The sequence below is a fragment of the Hemitrygon akajei genome, unplaced genomic scaffold, assembly GCF_048418815.1.
Source record: "Hemitrygon akajei unplaced genomic scaffold, sHemAka1.3 Scf000134, whole genome shotgun sequence".
Taxonomy (NCBI): domain Eukaryota; kingdom Metazoa; phylum Chordata; class Chondrichthyes; order Myliobatiformes; family Dasyatidae; genus Hemitrygon; species Hemitrygon akajei.
In genome coordinates this window covers 793,087-812,947 of record NW_027332020.1, presented here as the reverse complement: position 1 = coordinate 812,947, position 19,861 = coordinate 793,087, and the positions used below count along the sequence as shown (strand labels likewise).

Below are 19,861 nucleotides of genomic sequence, written 5' to 3'. Positions count from 1 at the left end.
TCTATTTTGTTCACATCTTTCCTATAATTCGGAGAACAGAACTATACACAATACTCCAAATTCGGCCTCACCAAAGCCTTGTACAATTTTAACATTATATCCCAACTCTTATACTCAATGCTCTGATTTATAAAGGACAGCATACCAAACGTTTTCTTCACCAACCTATCCACATGATATTCCACCTTCAGGGAATTGCACCATTATTTCTAGATCACTCTGTTCTTCTGCATTCCTCGATGCCCTACCATTTACCATGTATGTCCTATTTTCATTAGTTCTACCAAAATGTAGCACCTGACACTTATCAGCATTAAACTCCAATAAATGAAATTATATTCTATATCATCGCCGTGGTCACTTTGGGGAGATATATATTTTTTGAAGGGGGCACCTGGATTTGAACCAGGGACCTCTTGATCTGCAGTCAAATGCTCTACCACTGAGGAAAACCCCCGCATTTTAATGCTGCAGATTGTGGAGGCATTGCCAATAATCTTTCAAGTATTGATAGATTTTGGCGTACCGGATGACTGGAAAATTGGAAACGTTATTCCACCATTTAAGAGGGCCTGTTAGCCAGATATCAGTAGTTGGGAAGTTACTGGAAACGATTGTTAGGGACGAGATTGCAGTGTTCTTGCAGGCACATGACAAGATAGGCCAAAGCCAGTATAGTTTTCAGAAAGGAAATTCCTGCCCAACTGGTCTGGGTGCTGGTTACAAGTTGTGTTTCACCGGTGCAGCATTAGTGAGGAGCGGGTAGTGTCGAGGAAACAGAGAGCGTGCAGAGCGACATAGACAGTTTAGGGGAATGGGCAAAGAAGTGGAAAAAGAAAAACAATGTTGGAAATTGAATAGCCATGCATTTTGGTGGAAGAAACATAAACGTGCAGACTATTATTTGGATGGGGATAGAATTCAAAATACAGAGATCAAATGCACTTGGGAGTCCATGTGCAAGATACCCTAAAGATTAACCTCCAAGTTGAGACGTTTTTGAAGAAGTCGAATGCACTGTTGGCATTAATTTCTCGAGGAATATTTCTCGAGATATATAAGAGCAAGGATGTGACGTTGAGGCTCTATAAGGCCCTCGTGAGACCACATTGGAGTATCGTGTGCAATTTGACGCTGCTTATTTTAGAGAATATATACTGCTATTGGAGATGGTTCAGTGAAGATTCACCTTAAAGATTCGAACAATGAAAGGGTTACCGTATGAGGAAATGTTGGCAGCTCTTGGGTTGTATTCCATGGAGTTCAGGAGAATGAGTGAGATATCATAGAATCATCCCGAATGTTAAATGCCCTAAACCGATTAGATATGGCGAAGTTATTTCCCATTGTAGGGGATTCCAGGCCAAGAGGGCACGATTTTCAGATTGAAAGACGTCCATTTCGAACTGAAAAGTGGAGAAATTTGTTTAGTCAGAGGGTGGTAAATCTGTGGAATCTGTTGCCACGAGCGGCTGTGGAGGCCAGGCCACACGGTGTATTTAAAGCAGGGATAGATGGGTTCTTGATTAGCCCGGGCTTCAATGGTTATGGGATGAAGAGACAGGGGAGTGAGGATGACTGGAAGATTGGGATCACCCCCTGATAGATTGGCGACGCAGACTGAATAGACCGAATGGCCTACTTCTCTCCTATATCTTAAGGACTTAATACGAGATTTCAAAACCAACATAATAAAACAAATGAGAGGGCGTACAGTTATGCAATATTAGTGGGAAGTTGGAGCACTGGGAAGACATTATCAAGGTAAAGACAGTGTACGAAAGTAAGCTAGCTAATAATATTAACAAGGTTACCAGAATTGCCTTCTGATACATAAAGTAAGAAAAGTAGCGAGATTGAACATCGGATCGCTGACAGCGATGCTGGAGATGTAGCACTGTGGGACCTTGAAACACCGGACGAACTAAATAGTATTTTGTATCAGTCTTCAGTCTGGAAAACCCCAACCGCGTGATGGAAGTTCCAGGTGTCAGGGGTATGAAGTGTGTGAAGTTACCATGACCGGAGAGAAGGCAAGTGAGTAACTCAAGTGTCTGAAGGTAGACTGAAGTTACCAGATGCTGTACGCCCCAGAGTTTAAATAGCGTTGGCTGAAGACATGGTGGGGTTATTAGTGATGATCTTGCAACAACCGCTCGGTTCTATGCCGGTGAGTCTGACCACAGCGGTTGTGAAGATGTTGGAGTCAGTCATTAAGGATGAAGTCTCAGGCTACTTGGAGACACATGATAAAGTAGACCAGAGACAGCATGTTTCCGTCAAGGGAAAATTTGGCCTCAAATATCTGTTGGAATTATCTGAAGAAGTAACAAGCCGGCCGAATTAGAATGACTTGCTGTCCTCTACTTGGATTTTCAGAAGGCACTTGACACATGAAGCTGCTTGGCAAGCTACGCGCCCATGGTAATACAGGAAAGGTTCCAGCATGGATAAAGCGGTGGTTGATTGCCAGACGGTGAACAGTAGGAATAAAGGGAGCCTTTTCTGACTGACTGCCGGTGTCCAGTAGTGATTCACTGGGGTAGTTACTCGTATTTTCTTGATTTTCCTTCCTGGGTGATGGAGCAACTCAGCTATTCGCCTGTCCCGCCGTATCCGTGGAAAACCGGAGCATGAATACATGGATTCAGGCCCAAGAATCTCATCACGACCTCACTAACCATCAGATGTGACAGTCGATGATTCATATTACTTTCATTTTACCTCCCTCTTAACTTAATTTTGCATCGTCTATTTGAATTAAATTGACTTTATTACTTGGAAACTTCATACACATGAAGAGTAAAAATCTTTATGTTACTTCTTCCTTCACATGTGAAATGTGCAATTATAGTAATTTATAATATTATGTGCGAAAGGATCGTCAATATAACACAGAGGTACAGTTGCTTCAGCATGAATTAAGCCGTCTAATGGCCTGGTGGATGAAGCTGTCCGGAAACCTGTTGGCCCTGGCATTTATGCTGCAATACAATTTCCAAGATGGTAGCAGTTTGTTGGTTGGGGTGACTCGGGTCCCCAATGATACTTTAGGCCCTTTGTGTTTCATCTTTCTTTGCATATGTCCTGAATATGGGATGTTCACGTCTACAGATGCGCTTCGATGTCAGAGTCCTGCGATTGAGCGAGGTACAGTTTCCATACTGGAGGGTGATGCAGCCAGTCAGGATGATATCAGTTATGCCCTCATAGTAAATTGTTACAATTTGGGAGCCCATACCAAACTTCTTCAAACGTCTCTGGTGAAAGAAGCGCTGTTGTGTCTTTTCGCCACAGACGGTATTTACAGAACACGTGAAATCCTCGGTGATATTTATGCCGAGGAACATGAAGCTGTTCACCCTCTCAACACCAGATCCATTGATGCTAACAGGGAGTCAAACAGTTAACCAATGCCTGCGGTCACATCAGTCACTGCGCCAAAAATCTTCCATTTGGGAGTGCTGGAAGTTTCGCACTGCCCTCCACTTCTGGTGATCCCGACTGTGAGTCTTCACTCTGATCTGCAGCCCATCAGCGAGCGTGTTGGCTATGGAAGTGATTATAAGTCGACACTGAGACACGTGTTTAGGAAGGCAATACGGAAGAATTGTTAACCTAATGAACTAACACAGTCCCAAAGTAAAAGTAACTGCTCCAGCATGGTTTTCATTTGCAACATTCGTGGTTCTTTTCAATATGTTTCAGCATTTATCACTTTTATAGAAATAACTTTTTTCCGATTCTGGTGTGTGAACAGAGATCCATAACATACATCATTGGGCTGCTTATCAAATCGAACTACTGTATGTTCTATGCATTCATTTTAAGTATTAGTGTTTGTAAAAGAATGTCGATTTGAACCAGTGCATGCCGAAGGAGAAGTGTTCATTCACTCACTACATGTAAAGATATCACTGAAATCAGCGACAATTTGACAATTCCATGAGCGAAGCAGCCTCCGCCTCGGTAGTCCAAAGAAAAGGACCGTGGATCTGTTGTTTAGAGCCGTCAGCGGAGCCGCCACTGAACTGACGTTTCTGATACACTTTAGATAAAAGTTGGCAAATTTCAGGAATTAGCACTGCTTCGCAATGGATTGTTATGTGAATTTCCGTCTGCATTCACATACTCGGGCCCCTCTTGCGATTATCATTAGAGATGATGAAGCCCAAAAGGGATATTGTGGTAACGTGAAATTCAGAATGTTTCAGTTTGAAGTAATGACCCTGATCAACAGTATGTCGTTTCTAAATGTCTGGAAAACTGCTGGCGCATTCTTAAGACCGCAGTGCATGCTAAGGAACTCGAGGTTCTCTGTCGGTGTATTGATTGACGTCTTCCGCTCGTCACCCTCCTATTTGCGAAAGAGGTTGTATGAACTCCGGGAGCCCAGCCTCAAGAATCTTCTTTCACCTTGGGGAACATCAAGAGCAGTGTTTGGGGCGGAAGAGGGTTTGAGCTTTGACCGTTAGGCAGTTCCGTCCTCCATCATCAATGTAAGACCTCCGACTCCCGACCATTTTCTGTAGGAAGACGAACCCAGTGTCGGCAGGAGAGTTAGAGGACCAAGTGAATCCCAGGGCAAAAGCCTGCCTAATATAATCCTCCGTAGCGCGTGTGCCCGGGCCTTTGAACGCGTATAATCGACCCCGCGGAGGACAGGGACCTGGAAGTGATCTGCTGCCTAGGTGTAGGTTCAGTGCCGTGGAAGAGTTGAGAACTTTCCCTCACTGAAACGCCTTCCAAATCCTTGTAAACGGATTTGATTTCTACCAAATGGGGTGCTGCAATTCCTCCTGAATCTTGCTTTAAGTATGACCTCTGAGACTCCATTCCTAGAGGGAGTGAGTCGAGTTCCTTTGTTTCAGAGCAGAAGAGACCCCAGACTCTCCCCCAGAGGTCTGCATGTCTTTAGTGAAAACAGAAGCCAAATCACAGTGAGAGACCTCGTCCTCATCGGTCAGCATTGGGAGCAAGGTGCCAAAAATCCATATTGTTTTGAAAACCAGGGTTATTTACTCTTCTTATCTTTACCTTTATATTTGACAGGCATATACGAGCTTTGTACGCTCCGAATTTCATTTCGGAAAGCGCCCCACTTGCCAGAAAATATTCTGCCAAATCAATAATTGCTTAATGGTTTTTAATACCGTCAAAATTCACTTTTCTCCAATGAAAAATATCAACGCACGGACAAGAAGATTTTTTTTTCCATATTTACAATGACAGCAATGGCATTGTGATCACGAGTTACAAAGTGTTCGTTAAATCAAGCTTCTATCTCTTGTCCTGTCTCATTTATTTCACCATAGCAGATCAAGTATCGCGCACGCTCTCGGTGAGACGTCAACGCACAAAAAAACTCCGAAAATATCCTGAACACAATGGACGATCTCTTACCCATGTAGCCCTTTAAAAGTGTGGAATTAACAGTCAACGTGAGGAATGTTAAAAACACCTACTCTAACAGCTGTAATGCCTTTGCAATAGACTGCGATATCTTCTCAAAGTTGGCCGTCTACAAACCATTGACCGTTGAGTGGTCAATAACGTGATCATACTATACCTTCCTTGTTTGAATCTGATAGATGTTTCTTAGATTTTGAGAGGCATAGATAAAGGTAGAGCACGCAGAGATTATCTCCATCCCAGAGTTGACATAGCTTATTCCATCGGGCATACATTTCAACTAAGAGGGGATAATTTTAAAGAAGATGTGACAACACTCCTTCACCCAATGTCGGCAAGACCAAGGAAGTGATTGTGGTCTTCAGGAGAGGGAAAAATAGAGGTCCATGAGCCAGTTCTTATTGAAGGATCGGAGGTGGAGAGCGTAAGTAACTTTAAATTGGTGGGCATTACAATTTCCTCTACTTTCATAGGAGACTGCGGAGATTCGGCATGACTTTAAAAATCTAGGCGAGCATCTATAAATGTGCAGTGGAGAGTATATTGCCTGTCTGCATCACGACCTGGTTCGGCAACAGCAAGGCCTTTGAAGAAAACTCTTAATAACAAGTTAGTGTATTCATCGGCCCTGTCCATCCTGGGTAAAGCTCTGCCAAGCATTAAGCTAATCTACATAAACTGCTATCATCGGAAAGCAGCATTCATCATCAGAGGCCCTCACCACCCCGTCCCTGCTCTATTGCCGCTGCTGCCATCAGGTTGAAGGCAGAAGTAAGAAGAGACTCGGGACTCACTCGCGCCACCACGTTCAAGGACAGTCACTACTCATCAACCATCAGGCTTTTGATCAAAAGCTGATAACTTACAATCACGTGCCTATCCATTGAATAATCCGACAACGAATGATTTCACTTTAAACACTTTTATATATTGATTAGCTGAGTTGTTTGCAGGAACTCAAAACGCCAGGCAACATCTGTGCAGAAGAGTAAACAGTCGACGTTTCGGTCCGAGATGCTCCACCAGGATTGTTTCTGAAGAAATCAGGCACCCAGAATTCGATGTACGATGATCTGCTGTGCTGCGATGTGCCGTGACGAATGCACAATCTTTTCTTTCTACCGTTTTTTCTAATCCAGTAAAACAACACTCGTTTGCTTCGCAGTAACAACATTACCTCTGTTGAATGTTTAAAGACAAATGATGTCAGGAGTGGGATTCGAACCCACGCCCCCAGATGGAGACCAGAACACTCGCGTTTGTAGGAAGGACTTTCATTCCCTGAGTCTGGCGCCTTAGACCGCTCGGCCATCCTGACAACTTTGTGTCACCCACTTCATATCCAAAACAAATAGTTGTGTTTGACAACAGATTGAATGCCTGATTTGAGAACAGAGTTATATACAGACAAACACACAGAGACATCCTGGGAATCGGAAATGAAAACGAGCTTGTAAACAGTTTTCTCAGGTTAGGCAGCACCTGTAGAAAGAGAAGCAGTATTAAGATTACAGATCGAAACTCGTTAGACGCGACACAGCTGACATTTGGTAAGGAGGTTGTAATGGTGATGAGAACGCTTGGATGACTCGCTGTCTTCACAGGTAGGGAAGTGAGGAAATAGACGATTATACATAGGACAGAATCTTGCACCATTAGGTGGGAGGCGGTCATGACAAATTCGACCAAACTTGAACATAGGAGGTTCAATTGTAACGGGGAGCGCAGCATTACAGATGGATGCTGGTAGGTAGAATGTAAAGTCCAATTCATGATTATGGAAGAATGAGAAACTGTGACAAGATTCACAAGAATAGAAGTGATCTTGCAGAAGTTCATTCAGTCAACTCTGTCTGTTTCATTATTCCATCATGGCTGATTAAATACTCCTGTAAACCACATTCTCCTACTTTTTCAGGCACGGAGAACCTTGGATTTCAAGGGATATTGGCGATCTGGTTAAAAAAAAGAGAGACGTGTATAGCAGGTACAGGCAACAGGGAACAACTGAGGTACCTGAAGAGCATAGAATTCGTAAGAAAATACTAAAGAAGGAAATCAGGAAGGCAAAAGGAAGACATGAGGTTGTTTTGGCGGATAATACGAAGGTAAACCCGAAGGGTTTCTACAAGTATATTAAGAGTTAAAGGACGGTAAGGGACAAAATTGATCCCCTAGAAGATCAGAGTTGTCATCTAGGTGTGTAGCCACACGAGATGGGGGAGATCTTAAACAGTTTTCTGCATCAGTATTTCCTAAGGAAACTGGCTTAGCGTATACGGAAGGTAGGGAAAAAAGCTGTAGTGTCATGGAACATATAGAGATTAAAGATGAGGAGGTGTTTGCTGCCTTACATCGAATAAAGGTGGCTAAATCCCCGGGGCCTGACATTATATTTCCTAGAAACTTGAGAGAGACTAGTGTATAAATTGCAGGGGCCCTGATAGAAATATTCAACATGTCCTCAGCCATGTAGGTAGCTCATGTTGTTCCATTGTTTAAAAAAGCTCCAAAAGTAAACAAGGTAATTACAGGCTGGTGAGCCTGGCGTCAGTAATAGGTAAGTTATTGGAAGGTTGTCTTAAGTGATCCAATAACAAGTATTTGGACAGCCAAGGACTGATTAACAATAGTCAGCATTGCTTTGTGCGTGGTAGATCGTGATTAACGAATCCTGTAGAGTTTTCCGAGGGCGTTACCAAGAAAGCAGACAAAGGAAAGCCTGTGGATGTTGTCAACATGGATTTTAGTAAGACCTTTGACAAGGCCCTACATAGGAGGTCATTTCAGACACTAGGCGTCCATAGAGAGGTTGCAACTGGATTCGAAATTGGCTGTGTGGTATAAGACAGAGAGCGGTAGTGGAATCTTGCTTCTCAATCTGGAGGCCTGTGAGTAGGGGTGTGCCTCAGGGATCTGTGCTAGGATCATCATTGTTTGTTGTCAATATCAATGATCTCGATAATGTGACAAATTGGATCAGCAAGTTTGCTGATGACACTAAGATTGGAGGCGTTGTGGACGGCGAGGAAGGCTTCCAAAGTTTGCAGTAGGATCTTCTGGACCAACTGGATAAATGGGCTAGAAAATGACAGATGGAATTTTCTTTCATTTTCAGTCTTTTTATTAATATCAACATGGTAAAATTAATACATAGATAATGGGATTACAAACTTACAAAATTAACATGAACATAAAAGGATACACTCAACTATACAATATAATTAAGTCTTCCCAAATCATGATCAACAAAAAAACTATGTATATCATGTTGAAATAAAACAGAAAAGAGAAGAAAAAGAATTATTACCCTAAGAAAAACTAATCTAACAAACTAACCACTAACTAATAAAGGAAAAATAAGGGGAAAAATGGGCTGTTTATAGTATCTATAAAAAGATACAAAATCATCAGTGTCCCCAACTCCGATCTGCTCAACTTATATATAACCAACACCGGAAAAACAAATAGGATTGGAACAGGGTCAAATTAAATCATGTGAAAATATTGAATAAATGGCCTCCAAATATTTTCAAATTTAATAGAAGGGTTAATATATATTTAATATATGACACTTTTATTTTTTTTCCAAATTTAGACATAACATAGTTTGAGAAAACCAATGAAATATGGTAGGGGGATTATTTTTTTTCCAATTCAACAAAATTGGTCTTCTAGCCATCAATGTAAGAAATGCAATCATCCGACAAGCAGAAGAAGATAAATGGATTGACTCCATCATTGGTAAACTAAAGTTTGCAGGAACAGGATGAGGTTGTAAATCAATGTTCAATACCGTGGAAATAATATCAAAAATGTCTTTCCAATATTTTTTCAAAAGCGGACATAACCAAAATATATGAGTTAAAGAAGCTATCAGAATGACATCTGTCACATACAGGATTTATATGAGAATAAAAACAAGCCAATTTATCCTTGGACATATGAGTCCTGTGCACAACTTTAAACTGTATCAATGAATGTTTAGCACATATAGAGGATAAATTAACTAATTGAAGAATTTTATCCCAGATGGAATTTAATGCAAACAAATGTGAGGTGTTGCATTTTGGAAGGACAAATCAAGGTAGGATATACACAGTAAATGGTAGGGCACTGAGTTGTCCGAAGGACAAAGGGATCTGGGAGTTCAGATATATAATTCCCTGAAGGTGGAAGTCACAGGTAGACAATGTTGTAAAGAAGACTTTTGGCATTCTGGCATTCATAAATCAAAGTACTGAGTATGGGAGTTGGGATGTTATGGTGAGGTTGTATGGGGCATTAGTGAGGCCAAATTTGGAGTATGGTATGCAGTTCTGGTCACCTACTTATAGGAAGGATACCAGTAAGATTGATATCCACAATGAGAGCAGACCTACTCCATCTACTTTGACTCAGATCTTCAAATTTTCTTAAAACCCTGACAGATTCTCTCACAGCTTTGCATCTTCCACGGATAATCTAAACCCTTCCTTCAATCTGTCCAAATAACTGAAAACCAACGCTCTGCAGCGTTCAATTTTGAAATTTCTTGTTTAATTGGCAAGAAAAATAAATTAGCGTAAATAATAGAGTTTAATGCTGTAATTTACCATACCAAAGGAAAATTGAATGAGATGTGTCAGCTCCACAAAAGAAAACGTCAAATACGAAAAACAGTAATCTACATATCGATAAATGACGGATACCGATGCCTTCCAGAAAAAAAAAACATTGGACTTAAGTTTATTGCATTCGACCAATGACAGCATACGCATTTTCTCTCTCATCCATTTGATTTCATGTCCCTCAGCAGACCGATAACACTTGCAATTGTCACGATGTGTACGATTGCACGACCTTCCATCTGAAGTATGTTGAAAATGCTTTCCCTTCATGCACCTTGCACCGATGAGCATAGGGGTACGTGTTTATAACCTAATAACGCTGCTTGAAATTTAAAATCCATCGAAAAAATACCTCCCTGCACATTAATCTGGAACGCTAGTTCCAAAGCCATAGCTGTTCGTATATTTCATTTGTTTCACTTGGAAATTTGGGGTATTTAAATCTGTTTATACCGACAAGAAGTGCTGCTGATATGTACAAGAAATATATGCAGTTAATATTCAATTGGTATTTTGTCATCTCACTGTATTTACTCAGCGACTCTGCATCCCATGACAACGGGGTGATGGAAATAAATTAAGAGAGTGAACAATGACATTGGAGAACAAGTCAAAAGAAAGCTAACAGCTGAAAAACAAACACTCCGGAAAGTCAGAATTTAATTTGATTTATTTGTACCCAATGCCGATATGAGGTCAGATCCCCATTAGGAATAATGATTCTGGGACATTCGCCAGGGTTTCTCAAATTCTGCCAGATTTAGTCTCGGAAAAATGAACGTAAGACCATAAGATATAGGAGCAGAAAGGAGCCAAGAGTCCTTTGGCTCTTGGAGCCTGCTTTTACATTCCACTCGACCCCAGTACCTTACTTTCATCCCGTATCTCGTGCACAGATCAATCAGGTATCTATCAACCGCTGACTGAAGTATATATAAATACTTGGCATCTACAGTTGCCTGTGACAAACAATTCCACAGATTCCCCTTCTCTGACAAAATCAATTCCTCCCAATTTCCGTTCTTAAAAGAAGCCCCTCTATTCTCAGGCTGTGTCTTCTGCTCATAGACTTCCCCAGCATAAGAATCATCCCCTTCACATCGACTTGGTGAAGGTGTTTCATAATCCGAAAGGGTTAAGTAACATCATCCCTCACTTTTCTGAATTCAGTGAATACAGGATCAGAGCCATAACTACTCTTCTTATGAGAAACCTTTCACAACTGGGGTAATTTTCGTGAACCTCTTTTGAATCCTTTCCAGTTTAAGCACGTATTTTCGATGATACGGGGTCCAAAACCACTCACAATAATCCACCTGTAGCCTCACAATTGTTGTAGAAACACCTAACATCACTTCATTTTCTTATACTCCAGAGCTATTAAAAGTAAGGTTAACATCCCTGTCCCTTCACCGACTTTACGCAAGTAAGTTAACCTTTACGGAATCTTGCAGAAAGACTCCAAATCTCCTTGCGCCTCAGATTTTTGTATTTTCTTTCCATTTAGAAAATAGTCAGCCCTTTAGTTTCTTAGAAAAAAGTGCATGACCACTCAGTACCCTGCACAGTATTACATCTGCCATTATTTTAGCCCATTTTCAAAATCATTTTTACGTCTATTTCATGCCCCTCCACTTATAGTCTGTTAGCGCTCCAACCAACCTATCAATCCCCTCATCGAAACCATTATCATATACCGTAAAAGAAGATCATTATAATGACTCCGCAATTTCTGCAAACACATCTTTCAGACCCGTCACAATTTCAGGGTGCATTCGATCATGATATGATTACTTGACTCATTGGGTTATTTGACCTTTAGCTATCCAACCAATTCAGGATCAATGCAGAATAGCTGATCCCACAGTGTGGTTAAACACAGTCTTCTCTAAAATACTTCTTGTAGACAGTCTGTAAATGGCAACTCTTCTAATCGTCAAGCAACTTCAATTTTCTCGGTCAATATTCATTTTGAAATCCACCATGACTAATGTAACATTGCCCTTTTGCCATGAATTTTCTATCTCTCTTTTTAGTTTGTAGACAACATACTTTATTTTGATTCGTGGTCTCTATAAAATATTATCAGGGTATTTTTAGCCTTACAGTTAATTAACTCTAGCCTAAATGATTCTGTCCTTATGTTACCCAATTCTAATGATTTTATTTGATTTCTACCAACAGAGCAACGCCCCCCACTCTGCCTTCCTGCCTGTCCTTTCAGTACAATGTGTATGATTAATTTACTTTTATTGTCATCAGTCTGATACTCCCTAATTCCAAATACTACCCCTGCGGATAAACTCATCGAGATGTTCCACGTTACCACTGCTGAATTTGGTTAATATTAAATGAGCATTTTTAGTAAAAGATATTTTGCTCCATTGGACCATGTTGCTGCGTCATAACAGATTGTGCCTCCCTCATCTTACTGGGGCATTATACAAATAGCATTATAAAAGGCGCAGCGGGAGACCCAGCAGCATTCAGAGGCTTCAGAATGTACAAGACTGTCTGTCTTAGCAATACAATAGTGATACACAACTTTGTCCGACACAGACAGACCTCTCACGTTAGGACCTAAATGGGAAAATGCATCTGCCTGCATTTTAAGGCAATCATGAAACACTGGTTGAAGCTGAAGATAGAGGTGAATTCCGGATTTTGATGCACATTTTAATGGGGATAACTAAACTGAACCTACACCAAACCGACCAGTTCTGCAACATGTGCTTAGAGACTGTTATTGCGAAATAAATTGGCACAGGAAGTGGGAGAATTTTGAGACGTCTCTGATATTTCACTAATAGGAAATGACCTGTTAATAAATTAATATTTTAATAGTGATACAGCAATTCTGAATTTCACAGTATTTTTCAAAAAAAAAACATCCCGAAACAACTAAGGGCAATGTCAACTACAGGAACTCAATCAAAGTATGAAGTTATTCCACCAATAGCGACGGTTTCTAAATAGTAATTTTGAATGGTATTTAATATTTCGATAAACATGACAGTTTATTATCAACAAGTTGTTTTTATTTTGAGTTAATTCGGGGTAGCCAGAGTTAAGAAAAGTTCTGTGAGTACTATTTCCGTGACTAATGTTTTTCTGTGCGTGCTTAGTTTAAGATAACGGCAGTCAATGTCTTACTGGGAAAAGGAGAGACGTCTCGATACCCAAAGGTATCACACTCTTTTCACAATAGCCATATGACGCATGCAGCATGACACGGATTGACGGGAATTAATGTGATTGATTGAGAAGGTGGGATTGAGCTTTGTGCAAAGAAGTTAGCGTCTCACATAAACACACGGGATTTTTTTTTTTAACCTGTTACCCAAAATAGATTTAGAAAAAAAGGAGAATGATGATATATCTATTTAGACCAACAGAGATATCACAGAGAAGGTCGCCAGTCAGTATTTGAATTTGCAGTTCAATATCCAAGAACAGATGGAGAAGACTTGAGAAACTGATGTAGTGTGTACTGAGCCATAATAAATTCCGAAGTACAATAAAGACATAAGACATAGAATTTGTTCGTTCGGTCTATCGAGTTCACTCTGTCATTCCATCATGACTGATTTGTTATCTCCATCATACACTTTCTCCTCTCATAGAACATAGAAACCTACAGCCCAATACGAGTCTTTCGGTCCACCTTGTTGTGCCGGCCATGCAAACTACAGTTGAATGTACCCAGAGTTACCCTTATCTCATAGCCCTCTACTTTTAGAAGTTCCATGTACTTATCTAAGAGTCTGTTAAATACCCTCTTGTTAAAGTACCATACTCTTAATATCCCCATCAACCACATTCTACTGTCGCAGAACATAGAAATTTGCAGCACAGTACAGCTAGTTGGTCTTCTTAACAACACTGTAAACCTGTGCAGCAGCTTTGTGCATCCAATGGACATGAGCCCCAATATCTCTCTTATCTTCTACAGTTCCAACAGTATTACCTTTAATACTTATTCCTTCTTCAACTTTGACCTACCAAAATGAACCACTTCAGACATACCTTGTTAAAACTCCATCTACCACTCTCAGCCCAGTTTTGTGTCGAATCCATGTCCCTCTGTGAACTTTGACAATCTTCGAGACTACATACAACACGCCAAACCTTTGTGTCATCAGCAATCATCCTTCTACTACTTCATCCAGGTTATTTATAAGAATCACAAATATGAGGGATCCCAGAACAGTCTATCACTGGTCACCGATTTCCTTGCCGACTACGAACCACCTAGCAAGCACCTGTAGACAAGGCCTATCTTCTGTAGACAAGCTAATAGTGGATCCAATAAGCAAGGTTTCCTTGGATCTCATTCATCTTCACTTTCTAAATGTGGCTTTTAAATGAGAGCTGGGAACAAAGATGCTGATCCAGAACAGCAACGTTATGAATTAGTTAAATTTATAATTAAGTTTGCAGACTAGAGCAGATGCAAGCTTATTTCCGACTTTGGAACATTATTTGATCCTATCATCTGAGCGGTACAGACTTCTAAATAAATTCAAAACTAAGTTAGCGGGGAAGAGAAGAACAACTTTCAGCTGCTCCCGGAACCTTGTCTGTGTCACGCCGTAGATAAATGTATTTGTGCAACTGCTGAAATTCTGAATCACAGAACCCCAAAAACTGAGCATAATAAAGCCGAATAGACGTTTCCAAATCAGTGTGGAGGCATCGCATGAGAATGAAGACCAGAGTGGTTGTCGCCCAACAGAGAAGGAAACTCACCGACAGGCTGAAAAGCAGGACGATTGTCTCCGGCTCTCCATCTCCGGATCTCGCTGTTTCCCGCAATTTTTTCGCCCTTTCAGTCCCCTGCGAACTGTGCTCGACGCCAGAATCTGTCTGACAGTCAGAGCATTGAGGGTCAAAATGAGGAAGAAAGGAAGTACCGGATTCAACAGACGGTCCACCCAATAAAACACTTCAAACGATACCGAAATAGGAAGTACAGGTTTAACGAGACAGACCCAATTGCCCCTCCTGAAAGACGTTGCCATTTCCATATACAGGAAATAAAATGGGATGTTTTTTAAACATAAGCCAATAGATACCACACCAATGATAAAATCCGCAATTTTGGGGATGCAGTATATTGTTTTAAATTTAGCTGAACAAATTGCCACAAAGCGATCGAAAGTGAAAGCGACAGTAAACCACACGGAACAATCAACGGCCACGTGACACAGGACATAGTGGACAAGGCAGAACGGAGCGTTGTCCAGGACAGTATAAGGTCGGTATTCTTGACCCATCCGGTAGATCAGGACATCGATAATCACCACCATCAGATCAGCCACTGCCATCGCCACCAGGTAGCGCGTGATACATCTGGAGAGACCGCATTTTCCTCGGCAGAGAATGATGATTGCCACAAAGTTAACTACATTGAAACAAGAAAAATCAAACAAACAAGTTTAAAAAAAAATAAATCATTCGCCTTCTCTGTAGAAGTGCAATCTTCTCCGCTTGGAATAAAATCCATGGTCATTTCTAGTGGACTTTGTCACTGGGAGTAAGAATATACCCGCGTTTATGTGTTTATGTGTTTTTATGAACACCTGACCACTGCATGAAGCTCTTTACAGTCGTAAATGCGCACAGCATCTCTTTACGATCACGAATGCAGCAGCTATGAGTAGAGTACAAAAATGATCGAGCACAGAAACGGGTCCTTAGTTCCAATATCTTCATGCTGATCTACATGGCTGTCTGAGCTGGTCCCGATTGTCCGCGTTTGGATCAGCTCTCTCGATATCTTTCGCATTGATTACTCTGCTCAGGCGTCTTTAACAATTGTTAACGACCCTGCATCACCAACTTCCTTTGCTGGGCTGGGCCATATACAGACCACATTCTGTATAACAAAATGTCTCTCGGAATCCAACTATATCTTTGCCCTCTGAACTTAAACCTATCACATAGTTCGTGTTCCACAACCTTATGGCGAAAAAAAATGACTACTCATTGTATCTATACATACTCAGTTTTTAACACACTTATTTAAAGTCATCCTCCTATCTCTTACCCTGATCAATAACACTCTACTCGGCCGAACCGCCCACTCTAACTCAGATACTCGAGTCCTCGCAGCATCTTTGTAAAGACTGTCTGCACTGCATTCAGCGTACTCCTGTCTTCACTAAACCGGGCAACCAAAACTGAGCGCAACACTCACAGTATGGCATCTGCAAAGACGGAGGGAGTGTGATTAATGTGTGGACAGACATTTCTACAACGGTGGCATCAACAAGCGAAATGCCAGAGAATCTTTGAAAAGAAAATCTGGATGACTTTCGCATCAATCCGAGATCCGGCAATCGCGCTTCTTTCTCAAACCAGTGGTTATGATTTGCTCGCAACGTTAGATTCTCAAGCCACGAGCAGCACCCCTGTTTTGTTTCTCAAAGATCCGCGGACCAACCATTGTTCTGAGCAGGGAATTTTTGCACGGTCTTAAAATTGCATGGGGTTTCTTCTTGTAATATGCACAGGAAACGCAAACAACTCACAACGACAATGCCAGACTGTTACTGTGCCTGTTACAACGACTGTCAAAACTAAAATGTTCTGGCTAGACGGCGTCAGCGTTCAGCGGTCGGGATTTTATTGGAACTGACCTTCCTTTCTGGTTATTTTTGCTACTTGTGTCATGAAGTGAAACGATGACAATGTAAATACTTTGAAACTCAAAATGTTTTAAAGTAAAGGTTGTGGTATGTTTATTGTTCAGAAAAAAAAGGATTATAGTCATTACCACATATTAATCTCGGGGTATTTCACAATAACATTATCAGGAACATCACAACTATATGACCATAATTTCAAAATGATATTAACATTATATAAATATAAATTTCAGCTGTGTGGAAAGAACTGCTTTGTGAACAGTGCTGACACTAGGGAGCTTGATAATAATTTGGTGATGGGAGGAAATTTGGGAACTGCTAAAGAATGGAATTTACATTATGGCTTAATTCATGAAAGGCGGCAGAAATGGAAGGGGAGAAGCTGAGTTTATTTTAGCAGCGAATCGGAAGAAAATTTTCTGGTGTAAAATGGAAATTTTGTCATTGGGCTCTCCACCATTGGAGGCTGCATGCATACCAGTTTGCGGAATAACCACAATCACTGTGAAACAGCTGTAGAGAAGCGTCGTTTATCGCAGGATGTGAAACGGATTCCTGCATCATCTGAACTCCTATCAATCAACTATTCCCTTTCACATCCGCTAAACAAACTCGGATTCTGTGATGAAACACGCTAAACTACCAGGTATTGCAAAGCCTCAATTATTTTATCAATGTATTTCCGAGATAGAGCACAATCAGCAATTCCTGGATATTACGTGGTGTACAACAAATGATCTTGTGAACCTTTACCTTTATCCCCTAATCGCGTGAATCAGAGGGATATAATAATATCAGAATTGCCGGCGACGCTCACATCCCATGAATCGGGAGAAGAAAGGGAAAAAACATGTTCACAAGTTCAAATAGAAGCTATTGCCGTGAGCTAAAATATCTTAATCGATTGCTCATATGAGAAAATTCCGAATGAATGACGTCCGCTAATGACAGGAGGTTTTGATAGACATGGATTGTGTGTGTTGTTTCTGCTCAGTTCGATGTCTTACGCCTCGAATGAAAAGACTACAAGCGGTTCTGGTGACGTCTGCTTGACCAAGGTTAAAATATTAACTGGTTGTAATACAGGAGATTGAGAGGAAAGAGACAGCATCTTATGGACCGACGCAAACACGAATTGAAGGTCGGAAAGCGAGTGCTGACATATCAGGTTATCAGTAAACATCTCAGGTTCCGCTGATTGTTTCAAGGACTCAGCTGATTTGCGAACAACCCCGTTTGAAAGACACCACCGTACACAACAATTCTAACGTGGAAATGTGAGGGAAAATCAGAAAGTTGACTCGTTTTTTTTTAAATTAAAAGGAATTACAATCGCATCCCCAGTTGCTAAGTGCAGCGTGATGCCCTTTGTCAGCACAAGTAACCGAAAGGTACTTACCTGGGACACCGATAATTCCAATTACTGTGTAACAAATAGTCCGTTCGTCTAACATTGTTAATCCCGGTCTGTTCGAATTTAAACTTGTGCTCCTATTTACTTATTTTTTTTTAAATTAAATTTTCTACTTTTCGTAAAAGACGGCGCAGGTAAGTAAGTTCAAGCAAAGCTCATTAATCTAGTTTCTTCTGCGTCTACTGGGTAAAATACTTCTGCGATCAAACGTTGAGAGTTCGCAGTGCCTGGATGTTTCCGTCCTTAACGTAGGTGAAGCACAGAATACTATTCTTTTATACAATAATAAGTTACCGAAAACGAAAACAACTCAAAGAGTGACTGGTGTTAATTACTGCTAATTAGTAATTGATTTTCTGCATTGCCGAAGTGGAACTCCAGTGGGGAAATAACACGCTTCAGTTCATAAAAATGAAGGCAGCACCGGTCATGAAGCCTCAAGAGACGGCCGATGCTGCGATGGAACACCAATTACGATGTTGTCAAAGTAGGCATTGTGATGATAGGACCTTATCTCAGCATCGCTGGTGGCGGCAGCAGTCTGTAATCGTGCGATGTGTCCAGCTCATCAGCGCTGATCCCACTCTAACAGTCGGTGCTCCATCGCAAACTGTAGTGACATTAATTAAACAATGTCAACAGTACCTCTTGTTTCTCTATGATAATGCAGCTTTAATAAGATCCGCAGTTTCTTTGTTCCAGTGATTTGTTTCTAGGTTTGATACATTAACATTCACGTTATTGGTGCAAACACTAAATGTTGGCACTTTTACCGGAGTCAGCCGTCAACAAAGATATTGGCAAGTGTGCGGCGCCAGGTACAATGCAGTGACCCCTGCATTACAGACGCGATCCTCTCCCGTTGCTGACAGAATGAATGAGGTCCACTCATGACGGGAGATGAAAAGGTAATGCTGTTCCGAGCATGGAATATGATACCGAGTCAATAGATGATGTTGAAAACTGGACCAGAAAATACTTGATAAAGGGAAGGTGATGAATCGCTATTAAGTTTCTAACCAGACGTATACGGTGCAGTGGGACATCAATGAACTTGGAACAGAATGAGAATCAGAAGTAGGTTTAATTTCACCGGCAGATACTGTGAGATCTGTTGCAAAAATAGATATTTCAAGATGTGGAGGTCTGGATGAACCCAATATCCAATCATAACTCGGATAGGGGAGGGGACAAAGCTGTTGTTGAATCGCTGAGTGGGTGCCTTCACACTTCTGTACTTCCTTCCTGATGGAAGCAATGATCTGGTTGTGGGGGAGCTACCATTTTGAGGTACCGCTTCTTGCAGATTTCCTGGCTACTACGAAGGCTGGTGCTCACGATGGAGCTGACTAAATTTGCATCTATCAGCACCTTATTTCGATACTGTGCAGCAGCAAACTCCCCACTCCATACCAGACGGTGATGCATCCAGGTAGAATGCTCTCCATGCCACATCTGTCGAAACGTTCAAGTGCTTCCATGACATACCAAATCTCCTCAAACTCCTCATGAAATATAGCCGCTGCCGTGCACTCTTTCTAGATGCATCAGTAAGAGGGTTCCAGCTTCGGTTCTCAGCGATATTAACATCTAGGAACTTGCAGTTATTCACTCTCCCCAATTCTGATCCCTCTATCAAGACCAGTGTGTGCACGGTAAAATTTATAGAATTTAGAAAACATATAGAATTTGAGCCATTGCTGAAGGAGGCTGTTCGCGTTTAGACAGAGAAGAATGCAGAAGTGAGGAAAAGTGGAGCGATGGGTCTTTGACAT

The 19,861-nt window shown here is 41.2% G+C and overlaps 2 non-coding genes across 2 annotated transcripts; both read right to left on the bottom strand.

Moving 5' to 3' along the window:
- Window positions 1-385: 385 nt before the first annotated feature.
- On the bottom strand, window positions 386-457 carry trnac-gca (transfer RNA cysteine (anticodon GCA)). The gene has a single exon. It is a non-coding gene; the product is annotated as a tRNA-Cys (tRNA).
- A 6,159-nt stretch (window positions 458-6,616) lies between these two features.
- On the bottom strand, window positions 6,617-6,730 carry trnal-cag (transfer RNA leucine (anticodon CAG)). Its single transcript has 2 exons — window positions 6,693-6,730; window positions 6,617-6,651 (listed from the first exon to the last, which is right to left on the bottom strand). It is a non-coding gene; the product is annotated as a tRNA-Leu (tRNA).
- Between the last annotated feature and the right edge of the window lie 13,131 nt (window positions 6,731-19,861).